The sequence below is a fragment of the Gorilla gorilla genome, chromosome 19, assembly GCF_029281585.2.
Source record: "Gorilla gorilla gorilla isolate KB3781 chromosome 19, NHGRI_mGorGor1-v2.1_pri, whole genome shotgun sequence".
NCBI classification, from domain to species: domain Eukaryota; kingdom Metazoa; phylum Chordata; class Mammalia; order Primates; family Hominidae; genus Gorilla; species Gorilla gorilla.
In genome coordinates this window covers 55,126,287-55,137,397 of record NC_073243.2, presented here as the reverse complement: position 1 = coordinate 55,137,397, position 11,111 = coordinate 55,126,287, and positions in this window count along the sequence as shown.

Genomic DNA, 11,111 nt, shown 5'->3' with positions numbered 1-11,111 from the left:
ATGGTACTCACCACTTTGCCAAGCATCGATAGGCAATGGTCCCTTTGTGGTCGCCAAAATGTGTCCAGAATTGGTTCCTTCGGGTGGGTTCTTGGTCTCGCTGACTTCAAGAGTGAAGCCGCAGACCTTTGCAGTGAGTGTTACAGCTCTTAAAGGTGGTGTGATCGGAGTTGTTTGCTCCTTTTGGTGGGTTTGTAATCTTGCTGACTTCAAGAGTGAAGCTGCAGACCTTCACAGTGAGTGTCACAGCTCATAAAGGTAGTGTGGACCCAAAGAGTGAGCAGCAGCAAGATTTATTGTGAAGAGCAAAAGAACAAAGCTTCCACATCATGGAAGGGGACGCGAGTGGGTTACTGCTGTGGGCTGGGGTGGCCAGCTTTTATTCTCTTATTTGGCCCCACCCACATCCTGCTGATTGGTCCATTTTACAGAGTGCTGATTGGTCCATTTTACAGAGTGCTGATTGGTCCATTTTACAGACTGCTGATTGGTGGGTTTACAAACCTTTAGCTAGACACAGAGCACTGACTGGTGCACTTTTACAGAGTGTGGATTGGTGCATTTACAATCTTTCAGGTAGACACAGAGCACTGATTGGTGCATTTACAATATCTCTAGCTAGACAGAAAAGTTCTCCAAGTCCCCACTCAACCCAGGAAGTCTCATTATTACATATTTGGTTGATCCATAGGAAATTACTACTATTTCACTTTAAAAATAGCAATTTCTCATGATTCAAACTAGTGGTTTTCCTAGTTATTATTCAAAAGGCAGAATAATGTTTATCACATGGATATGCTGCTGTTTTCTTTATCAGTACCTGTTGTTAGCAACCAGTACCTATTATTTCTGTGTTCACTTTAACACAGATTGCATGAACAAAAGAACAGGCTTAAAAATAGCTTCTCACAAATATTTGAACATATTTACATTATACTGTTATATGAAGTAAGAATTTGTCAAATAAGAACTTCAGCACAATTTGCAGTGAAAATAAAGCTAGCCACTGGGATGATTAATTAATGGAACAGCTCAATGCAGTCTGCCCAACAAATCAGAAAATATTTTGCCCTCCTCTCCTAGAATAGCTACATAAGGTGCATAAACTAGATTCAGGGTTAGCCCTAGTTCATTTGTTTGCACGTGCATGAGTGTGAGTGTGTACGTGTGTGCGTGTGTGTGTATGTAGAATTGGCTTTAAGACTACACTATAAAACCAAGGTTCATTTCTTCATTTCAACTTTTAAAAGCTTAACTGTGGTCAACTTTTCTCATCTTTGGAGACTTCAGCAAGGCACACTGTTTCCCAGAAGCATGGGAAAGTACCTGCTACTTCTCTAGTTCTCAGGTTTGGTCTCTTCCATTAGGTATCAACAACTGAGAAGGCCACTAGGGAATGGGCTTTACTCCACAAATCCAAAGGAAGTGAAGAAATTGGCAGCTCCCCTTTTGGCAGGTGAATGGCAGAGCCCAGCTCCTCTACCCAGGCAGCCCCAGCTACCACTGGCCCAAGGGAAGCCCTGACTCCAGGTCCCAAGAAGACCTCTCCAGGCCTTTACAAGTCAGTGCTCTTGCCTCTGCCAAAACACCTGGGACTCCCTTTCTGTTGCTTCTTCCTTGAAAAGATGTGGTGAAGTTGAAGCAATGTATCATAACACACATCTTGGGAATTTGGGGTAACAGGCGCTAAAACACCAGAGGAAAAAAAAGCTCCCTAAGTTCCTTCTGTCTTGCAGTGCTTGTTTATAAATCAGAAGGCATTTGAAAACACTAACCAGACTTGAGTAAATTAAGCCAATAGTTTAGTTTCATCCATTCCCTTACATAAGTTAGGTGGTGTTTCTTTCCAAGAGAGGCAAACTTCAAATTATTCTTGGGGCCCACTCTACATCCCATAAACAGAAACTTGACCAGAAAGTTTCCATTAAAAAGGCGATTTCCTATCCATGCTATGATCCACAGCCATTCATATGGGATCTTTAACTCCTTCAGATAAATATGTGGGGAGGGTTTGATAACTATTTTGAAATAGTAAAAGGTCAGTGCAACCTGAAACTTTTCCTATGTAATTTTTGTCTATATATAAGTAAACCTGCAGAAGTAGCAGGTTTACTTTCCCATGCTTTGGGAAACAGTGTGCCTTGCTGAAGTCTCCAAAGATGAGAAAAGTTGGCCAGAGTCAAGCTTTTAAAAGTTGGAATGAAGAAATCAACCTTGATTTTATAGTGTAATCTTTTTTTTTTTTTTTTTTTTTTTTGAGACGGAGTCTCGCTCTGTCGCCCAGGCTGGAGTGCAGTGGTGCAATCTCGGCTCACTGCAAGCTCCGCCTCCCAGGTTCACGCCATTCTCCTGCCTCAGCCTCCCGAGTAGCTGGGACTACAGGCGCCCGCCACTGCGCCCGGCTAATTTTTTGTATTTTTAGTAGAGATGGGGTTTCACCGTGGTCTCGATCTCCTGACCTCGTGATCCGCCCACCTCGGCCTCCCAAAGTGCTGGGATTACAGGCGTGAGCCACCGCGCCCGGCCTAGTGTAATGTTAAAGTAGGTTCTACATACACACATACACACACACAGACACACACACATGCACACACACACACACACACACATGCACTTGTGCTAATGCACAGAGTGGGCTAATGCCTGAAGTCTGGGGGTAGGAAGTACAGCCAGGCCCAGTACTGCTACCACAGATGTCCCTTCCCCCTTGTGAATTCAGTTCGTCAACAGCTGTTCACGAAAGTCCCTCTTGGCAATCTACAGTGGTGATGCCCGTAAATCCAAGACCACTGGGAATTCACTTGAAGTCAAATTTATGTTCATTGATGCTGGCTTAGCAAGGGAGACTGCTCACTATGTGAAACCATGGGCTGGCTCAGTAAGAGGGTGTTGGTTGGGGCTTTTCACAAGCTTGGAGCTTGTGTCAGGCAGTTTGGGGTAGGATTCAAGGAAGAATGAGTTTGCTGTGAATTGGGTGTTGTCAGCAAGTGGAATAATTCTGTGATTCAGTCTCTTAATAAACCTTAATTATCTAGGAGACAGAAAGAATGGAAAGACTCAAACATGATGCCAGAGAGGACTTGTTTTTTTCTCACTTTATTAGAATCACCTGGTCTGACACTGATGCTCCATGAGAGTGTTTGAGTAGCCAGAAAATTTGAATGCTTAGCTGTTAGTGCCAGCCTGCCGGAAATCAGGACTTGCTCCCAGACAAATAAATCTCCAGCTCTGATCTAATGGTATTTTGTCCATCAGTTACAGAGATAACTAAGAAGAGGGCTCTATCTTGAGTACATGGGGAAGCTTCCTGGAGAAGGACAGAGTCAGCCAGGAGGAAGGGAGGGAGGGTCCTTACCAGCAGGAAGAAGAGTATGTACTGGAGGTGTCTTTCTGGACAATGCATTTGGAGGAATTGGGGAGAAAAGGGAGTTAGCACAAGATTTGAGAAAGAGGAGTAGGCAGGACACAGACCACAAAGCCAGGCCTTGCAAACCTTGGTAAGAAGCTTGAGCTTTATGGGGAAGGAAATGGTAAAGTGTTTTGAGTAGGGTTGCAACATTATCAGCCTTGTTGTTAAATGATCATTCTGGCTGCCATGCTGAAAGTGGAGTAGGGCAAATCAGGTCTGGAAGAAAGAGTGTAAACAGTTCACACTAGCCCTAAAGGGCTGATGATGATGGTCACCAGCAGGAGTTAGGAGGAAGCCTGGCATCCTGGCATGGTAGCTCATGCCTATAATCCCAGCACTTTGGGAGGACAAGGCAGGAGGATCACTTAAGCCTATGAGCTCAGATCAGCCTGAGCAACATAGTGAGACTCCCATCTCTACAAAAAAATTTAAAAACTAGCCAGGCATGGTGGTGCATGCCTTTAGTCCCAGCTTCTCATGAGGCTGAGGTAGGACGATTGCTGGAGCCCAGGAGTTGGAGGCTGCAGTGAGCTGTGATGGTTCCACTGTACTGCATCCTGGATGAGCTGTGATTGCACTATAACTCTTCAGCCTAGATGACAGAGTGAGGCCCTAATTCAAAAAAAGAAAAAAGAGAGACAGAGAGAAAGCCCAGGGGTTGGCCCACTCCCATCACTGGGAGTAAAGAAAGGCTTTAGGGTTCTGTGCACTTCTGGCAAAACCTCCATGCTCCTTGCCCCCCACCACTTACAGCCTGATTCCAACAGGGCATCCTAGGCCCTGAAAGACACTCCCTTCCCTGCCCCTCACAGGGCACTCCCTGGCCCACTACCCTGCTACATTTTCCTCCATGGCATCTAACACACCCTGATATACTTTAGATGGTGTATGTCTGCCTGCCTCCCTCACTGGAACCTAAGCTCCACATAAGAGATACTTTTGTCTACTTACTTCTATGACCTCCAATACCTAGAACAACAGTATGTGATACATAATTAGGCCCTCGGTAAATATTTCTTGAATAATTTTGAATAAGAGATGGAATTAAGCCAGACAGTGGCAAATGTAATCAAAAGCAGAGAAGGGATTCTAGACTCTGGTTTCAAGCAAGTAGTAGAAGTCAGGTCTCCTTCAGGACCTGAAAATCTTACCTTTAGAAGGGAATGGGGTGGGTACAGGAGGTGAGGGGCCCATGCTGTTAGAGCTGGGAAACTCCTTCCCACCTTTGACACTATGGCCAATAGTGTGATGCTGCGAGGGAATCCACAAAGGTGTCAAGACTTCACCAGGGATAGTTAACTCTCCAGGGCTAAAACCTAATTGTGCGGCCATGGTAGTCCTATGTGGTTGACCATAAGAGAGCTTGAATGGGTACTGCTCCTTACAAACATATGCTTCCCAGACTCTGATACACTCATTAAGCCCCAAAGTCCCTTTTGAAGTCTCCCTCCTCCTTGTCCTCAGATAGCAAGCATGCAGGCTGTGAGGAAGCATGAGTGGGTGAGAAGTCGGAAAGTTGCACATGCACATTTCAAGTCCTGTTCTATAGAAAGGCTCTCATCTGTGGCCATTTCACCTCACAATGTTAGCAAGGTGGGGGGCAGGAGCTTCAGTAATCAGAAGGAGCACCGAGGAAGTGGGGACACTCTAATGTCAGGAAGCATCGCCTGAAAGCAATGCAATCATAGGAATGTGATAGTGACCATTGCTGTGGTGCCGTTGTGTTTTTAGTAGTTCCACAATACCAGAAGCCCCTGCAATTTCAAACTCAGCTTAAGGCAAGAAGAAATAAAAGAACTAGAATCGCCTCCCTCTACCCTCTACTCAACCTGGATCATACTCCATACTCTCCCTGCCTTGACTTTGTGGAAAAAGAGAAATCAAGGTGGCGAGCAAAGAGGACTTAGGGAATGAAAGAAAAGGCAAAGTATAGGTGAGCAACCGAAAGCAGGTGAAACCTGCAGGCTGGTTTGCTCATGCTCAGAAGTAGGGAAGACACATTTCTACCAAAATGGAAAATGAGGACACTGGTCCCTTTCCCACCCTGCCCCACTGCACCAGGATCCCGAGTTTTCTTCCACTGGTCACAGTACCAGTCAGTTCATGAATCTAAGACTGCCTGAATAAAAACGTTGGGATTTTCAGCACAGGTTTTCAACCACAGAACTGTCAGCCACCACCATATAATTTTATCACTGACAGGTCAACTGAACTGAAGGTTACTTAGACTAGCCTAGCAAAGCACTTCTGAAAAAAGTGTCCTGTAACTTTTTAAAAATCAATTACCCATTGTCAATACAGGTTGGCACACGTCTTAAGCCATGTCCCTCATAAGACTACAGAAGCAAGTATATATTTCAATCAGGGCTATTTTGTTGTTTTTGTTACTGTCATACCTGCCCAAAACTCCATTTCCTGTCTGTTTTCTAGCTGGAAGTTAAAGCAACCATGAGCCAAGCTGTAGGAAACTTCATCTACCAAAAACAGGACAGGATGTAAAACTTCACACCAAGTGTCATGTGGCAGGATGGGGAAGCACAAAAAGAGACTCATGCAAAGTTTTGAAAACACCTTGAGAGAAGTGAACAAACATCACTATGATGGACCAAAAAACATGCAATGATGCAGAGCACTATAATTTCAAGCTGGTTGTTGAAAACTGCATGATCTGTGCTAGTGGTAGAAAAGGTGAAGATGTGGGGAGGCTTCCAAGATGGCCAAATAGGAACAGCTGCAGCTCCAGGCTGCAGCTCCCAGCGAGATCAATGCAGAAGACAAGTGATTTCTGCATTTCCAACTCAGGTACCTTGTTCATCTCACTGGGACCAGTTGGGCAGGGTGGGCAGCCCAGGAAGGGTCAGACGAAGCAGGGCAGGGTGTTGCCTCACTGGGGAAGTGCAAGGGGTCAGGGGATTTCCCTTTCCTAGCCAAGGGAAGCCATGACAGTCTGTACCTGGAGGAATGGTACACTCCTGCCCAAATACTGCACTTTTCCCATGGCCTTCGCAACCAGTAGACCAGAAAATTCCCTCCCATTCCTGGCTCGGTGGGTCCCACACCCACGGAGCCTTGCTCACTGCTAGAGCAGCAGTCTGAGATCAATCTGCAATGCTGCAGCTTGGCAGGGTGAGGGATGTCTGCCATTGCTGAGGCTGGAGTAGGTGGTTTTGTGCTCACAGTGTAAACAAAGAGGCCAGGAAACTCGAACTGGGTGGAGCCCACTGCAGCTCAGCAAGGCCTACTACCTCTCTAGAGTCCGCTTCTGTGGGCAGGGCATATCAGAACAAAAGGCAGCAGACAGCTTCAGCAGACCTAAATGTCCCTGTCTGACAGCTCTAAAGAGAGCAGTAGTTCTCTCAGCATGACATTCGAGCTCTGAGAATGGACAGACTGCTTCCTCAAGTGGGTCCCTGACACCCATGTAGCCTGACTGGGAGACACTTCCCAGTAGGGGCTGACAGACACCTCATACAGGCAGGGGGCCCCTCTAGGATGAAGCTTCCAGAGGAAGGATCAGGCAGCAATATTTGCTGTTCTGCAGCCTCCACTAGTGATACCCAGGCAAACAGGGTCTGGAGTGGACCTCCAGCAAACTCCAACAGACCTGCAGCTGAGGGCCCAACAGTTAGAACGAAAACTAACAAACAGAAGAAATAGCATCAACATCAACAAAAAGCACATCCATACCAAAACCCCATCTGTAAGTCACCAACATCAAAGACCAAAGGTAAATAAAACCACAAAGATGGGGAGAAACCAGAGAGCCTCTTCTCCTCCAAAGGATCACAGCTCCTCACCAGCAACAGAGTAAAACTGGACAGAGAGTGAGTTTGACAAGTTGACAGAAGTAGGCATGAGAAGGTCAGTAATAGCAAACTTCTCTGGGCTAAGGAAGCATGTTCTAACCCATTGCAAGGAAGCTAAAAACCTTGAAAAAAGATTAGATGAATGGCTAACTAGAATAAATAGTGTAGAGAAGATCTTAAATGACCTGAAGGAGCTGAAAACCATACCACGAGAACTTCGTGACACATGCACAAGCTTCAACAGCCAATTCGATCAAGTGGAAGAAAGGATATCAGTGATTGAAGATCAAATTAATGAAATCAAGCAAGAAGACAAGATTAGAGAAAAAAGAGTGAAAAGAAATGAATAAAGCCTCCAAGAAATATGGGACTATGTGAAAAGACCACTTTGATTTGTGTTCCTGAAAGTGATGGGGAGAATGGATCCAAGCTAGGAAACCTTCAGGATATTATCCAGGAGAATTTCTCCAACCTAGCAAGGTAGGCCAACATTCAAATTCAGGAAATACAGAAAACACCACAAAGATACTCCTTGAGAAGAGCAACCCCAAGATACATAATTGTCAGATTCACCAAGGTTGAAATGAAGGGAAAAATGTTAAGGGCAGCCAGATAGAAAGGTCAGGTTACCCACAAAGGGAAGCCCATCAGACTAACAGCAGATCTCTCAGCAGAAAGCCTACAAGCCAGAAGAGAGTGGGGGCCAATATTCAACATTCTTAAAGAAAAGAATTTTCAACCCAGAATTTCATATCCAGCCAAACTAAGCTTCACAAGTGAAGGAGAAATAAAATCCTTTACAGAAAAGCAAATACTGAGAAATTTCATCATCACCAGGCCTGTCTTACAAGAGCTCCTGAGGGAAGTACTAAACATGGAAAGGAACAACCAGTACCAGCCACTGCAAAACCATGCCAAATTGTAAAGACCATCAATGCTAGGAAGAAACTGCATCAACTAACAAGCAAAATAACCAGCTAGCATCATAATGACAGGACCAAATTCACACATAACAATATTAATCTTAAGTGTAAATGGGCTAAATGCCCCAATTAAAAGACACAGACTGGCAAATGGGATAAAGAGTCAAGACCGATCAGTGTGCTGTATTCAGGAGACCAATCTCCATGCAAAGACACACATAGGCTCAAAATAAAGGGATGGAGGAAGATCTACCAAACAAATGGAAAGCAAAAAAAGCAAGGGTTGCAATCCTAGTCTCTGATAAAACAGACTTTAAACCAACAAAGACCAAAAAAGACAAAGAAGGCCATTACATAATGGTAAAGGGATCAATGCAACAAGGAGAGCTAACAATCCTAAATATATATGCACACAATTCAGGAGGACCCAGATTCATAAAGCAAGTCCTTGAAGACCTACAAAGAGATTTAGACTCCCACACAATAATAATGGAAGACTTTAACACCCCACTATCAATATTAGACAGATCAACGAGACAGAAGGTTAACAAGGATATCCAGGACTTGAACTCAGTTCTGCACCAAGCAGATCTAATAGACATCTACAAAACTCTCCACCACAAATCAATAGAATATACATTCTTCTCAGCAACACATCGCACTTAATCTAAAATTGACCACATAATCGGAAGTAAAGCACTCCTCAGCAAATATAAAAGAACAGAAATCACAACAAACTGTCTCTCAGACCACAGTGCAACCAAATTAGAACTCAGGATTAAGAAACTCACTGAAAACCGCACAACTACATGGAAACTGAACAACCTGCTCCTGAATGACTACTGGGTAAATAACAAAATGAAGTCAGAAATAAAGATGTTCTTTGAAACCAATGAGAACAAAGACACAAGTACCAGAATCTCTGGGACACATTTAAAGGAGTGTGTAGAGAGAAATGTATAGCACTAAATGCCCACAAGAGAAAGCAGGAAAGATCTAAAATCAACACCCTAACATCACAATGCAAAAAACTAGAGAAGCAAGAGCAAACAAATTCAAAAGCTAGCAGAAGGCAAGAAATAACTAAGATCAGAGCAGAACTGAAGGAGATAGAGACACAAAAAACGCTTCAAAACATCAATGAATCCAGGAGGTGGTTTTTTGAAAAGGTCAACAAAAATGACAGACTACTAGCAAGACTAATAAAGAAAAAAAGAGAGAAGAATCAAATAAATGCAATAAAAAATGATAAAGGGGATATCACCACTGATCCCACAGAAATACAAACTACCATCAGAAAATACTATAAACACCTCTATGCAAATAAACTAGAAAATCTAGAAGAAATGGATAAACTCCTGGACACATCCACCCTCCCAAGACTAAACCAGGAAGAAGTTGAATCTCTGAATAGACCAATAACAGGTTCTGAAATTGAGGTAATAATTAATAGCCTACCAACCAAAAAAAGTCCAGAACCAGATGGATTCACAGCCAAATTCTACCATATGTATAAAGAGGAGCTGGTATCATTCCCTCTGAAACTATTCCAATCACTAGAAAAAGAGGGAATCCTCCCTAGCTCATTTTATGAGGCCAGCATCATGCTGATACCAAAGCCTGGCAGAGACACAACAAAAAAAAGAGAATTTTAGACCAATATCCCTGATGAATATCGATGCGAAAATCCTCAATAAAATACTGGCAAACCAAATCGAGCAGTACATCAAAAAGCTTATTCGCCGTGATCAAGTTGGCTTCATTCCTGGGATTCAAGGCTGGTTCAACATATGCAAATCAATAAACATAATCCATCACATAAACAGAACCAACAACAAAAACCACATGATGATCTCAATACATGCAGAAAGGGCCTTCAACAAAATTCAACAACCTTCATGCCAAAAACTCTCAATAAACTAGGTATTGATGGGACGTATCTCAAAATAATAAGAGCTATTTATGACAAACCCACAGCCAATATCATACTGAATGGACAAAAACTGGAAGCATTCCCTTTGAAAACTGGCACAAGACAAGGATGCCCTCTCTCACCACTCTTATTCAACATAGTGTTGGAAGTTCTGGCTACAGCAATCAGGCAAGAAACAGAAATAAAGTGTATTCAATTAGGAAAACAGGGAGTCAAATTGTCTCTGTCTGCAGATGACATGATTGTATATCTAGAAAACCCCATCATCTCAGCCCAAAATCTCCTTAAGCTGATGAGCAACTTCAGCAAAGTCTCAGGATACAAAATCAATGTGCAAAAATCACAAGCATTCCTATACACCAATAACAGACAAACAGAGAGCCAAATCATGAGTGAACTCCCATTCACAATTGCTTCAAAGAGAATAAAATACCTAGGAATCCAACTTACAAGGGATGTGAAGGACCTCTTCAATGAGAGCTACAAACCACTGCTCAACGAAATAAAAGAAGACACAAACAAATGGAAAAACATTCCATGCTCATGGATAGGAAGAATCAATATCATGACAATGGCCATACTGCCCAAAGTTATTTATGGATTCAATGCCATCCCCATCAAGCTTCCAATGACTTTCTTCACAGAATTGGAAAAAGCTACTTTAAAGTTCATATGGAACCAAACAAGAGCCCACATTGCCAAGACAATCCTAAGCCAAAAGAACAAAGCTGGAAGCATCATGCTACCTGACTTCAAACTATACTACAAGGCTACAGTAACCCAAACAGCATGGTACTGGTAATGGCTGCACAACTATGCAAATATACTAAAATCCATTGACTCATACACTCTAAATGGGTGACCTTTATGGTGTGTGAATTATGTCTCATAAAGTTGTTAGAAGTCAACATAAATGGAAGAGCAACCATTCACATAAAAATAAACAAAATTGTCAATGTTTTCCTTAAGAATTTTTTAGTAGGTGTAGTTAACTACAATTTGACTTTTTTAAGTCTGCACTAAAATTACTCACCAAAACC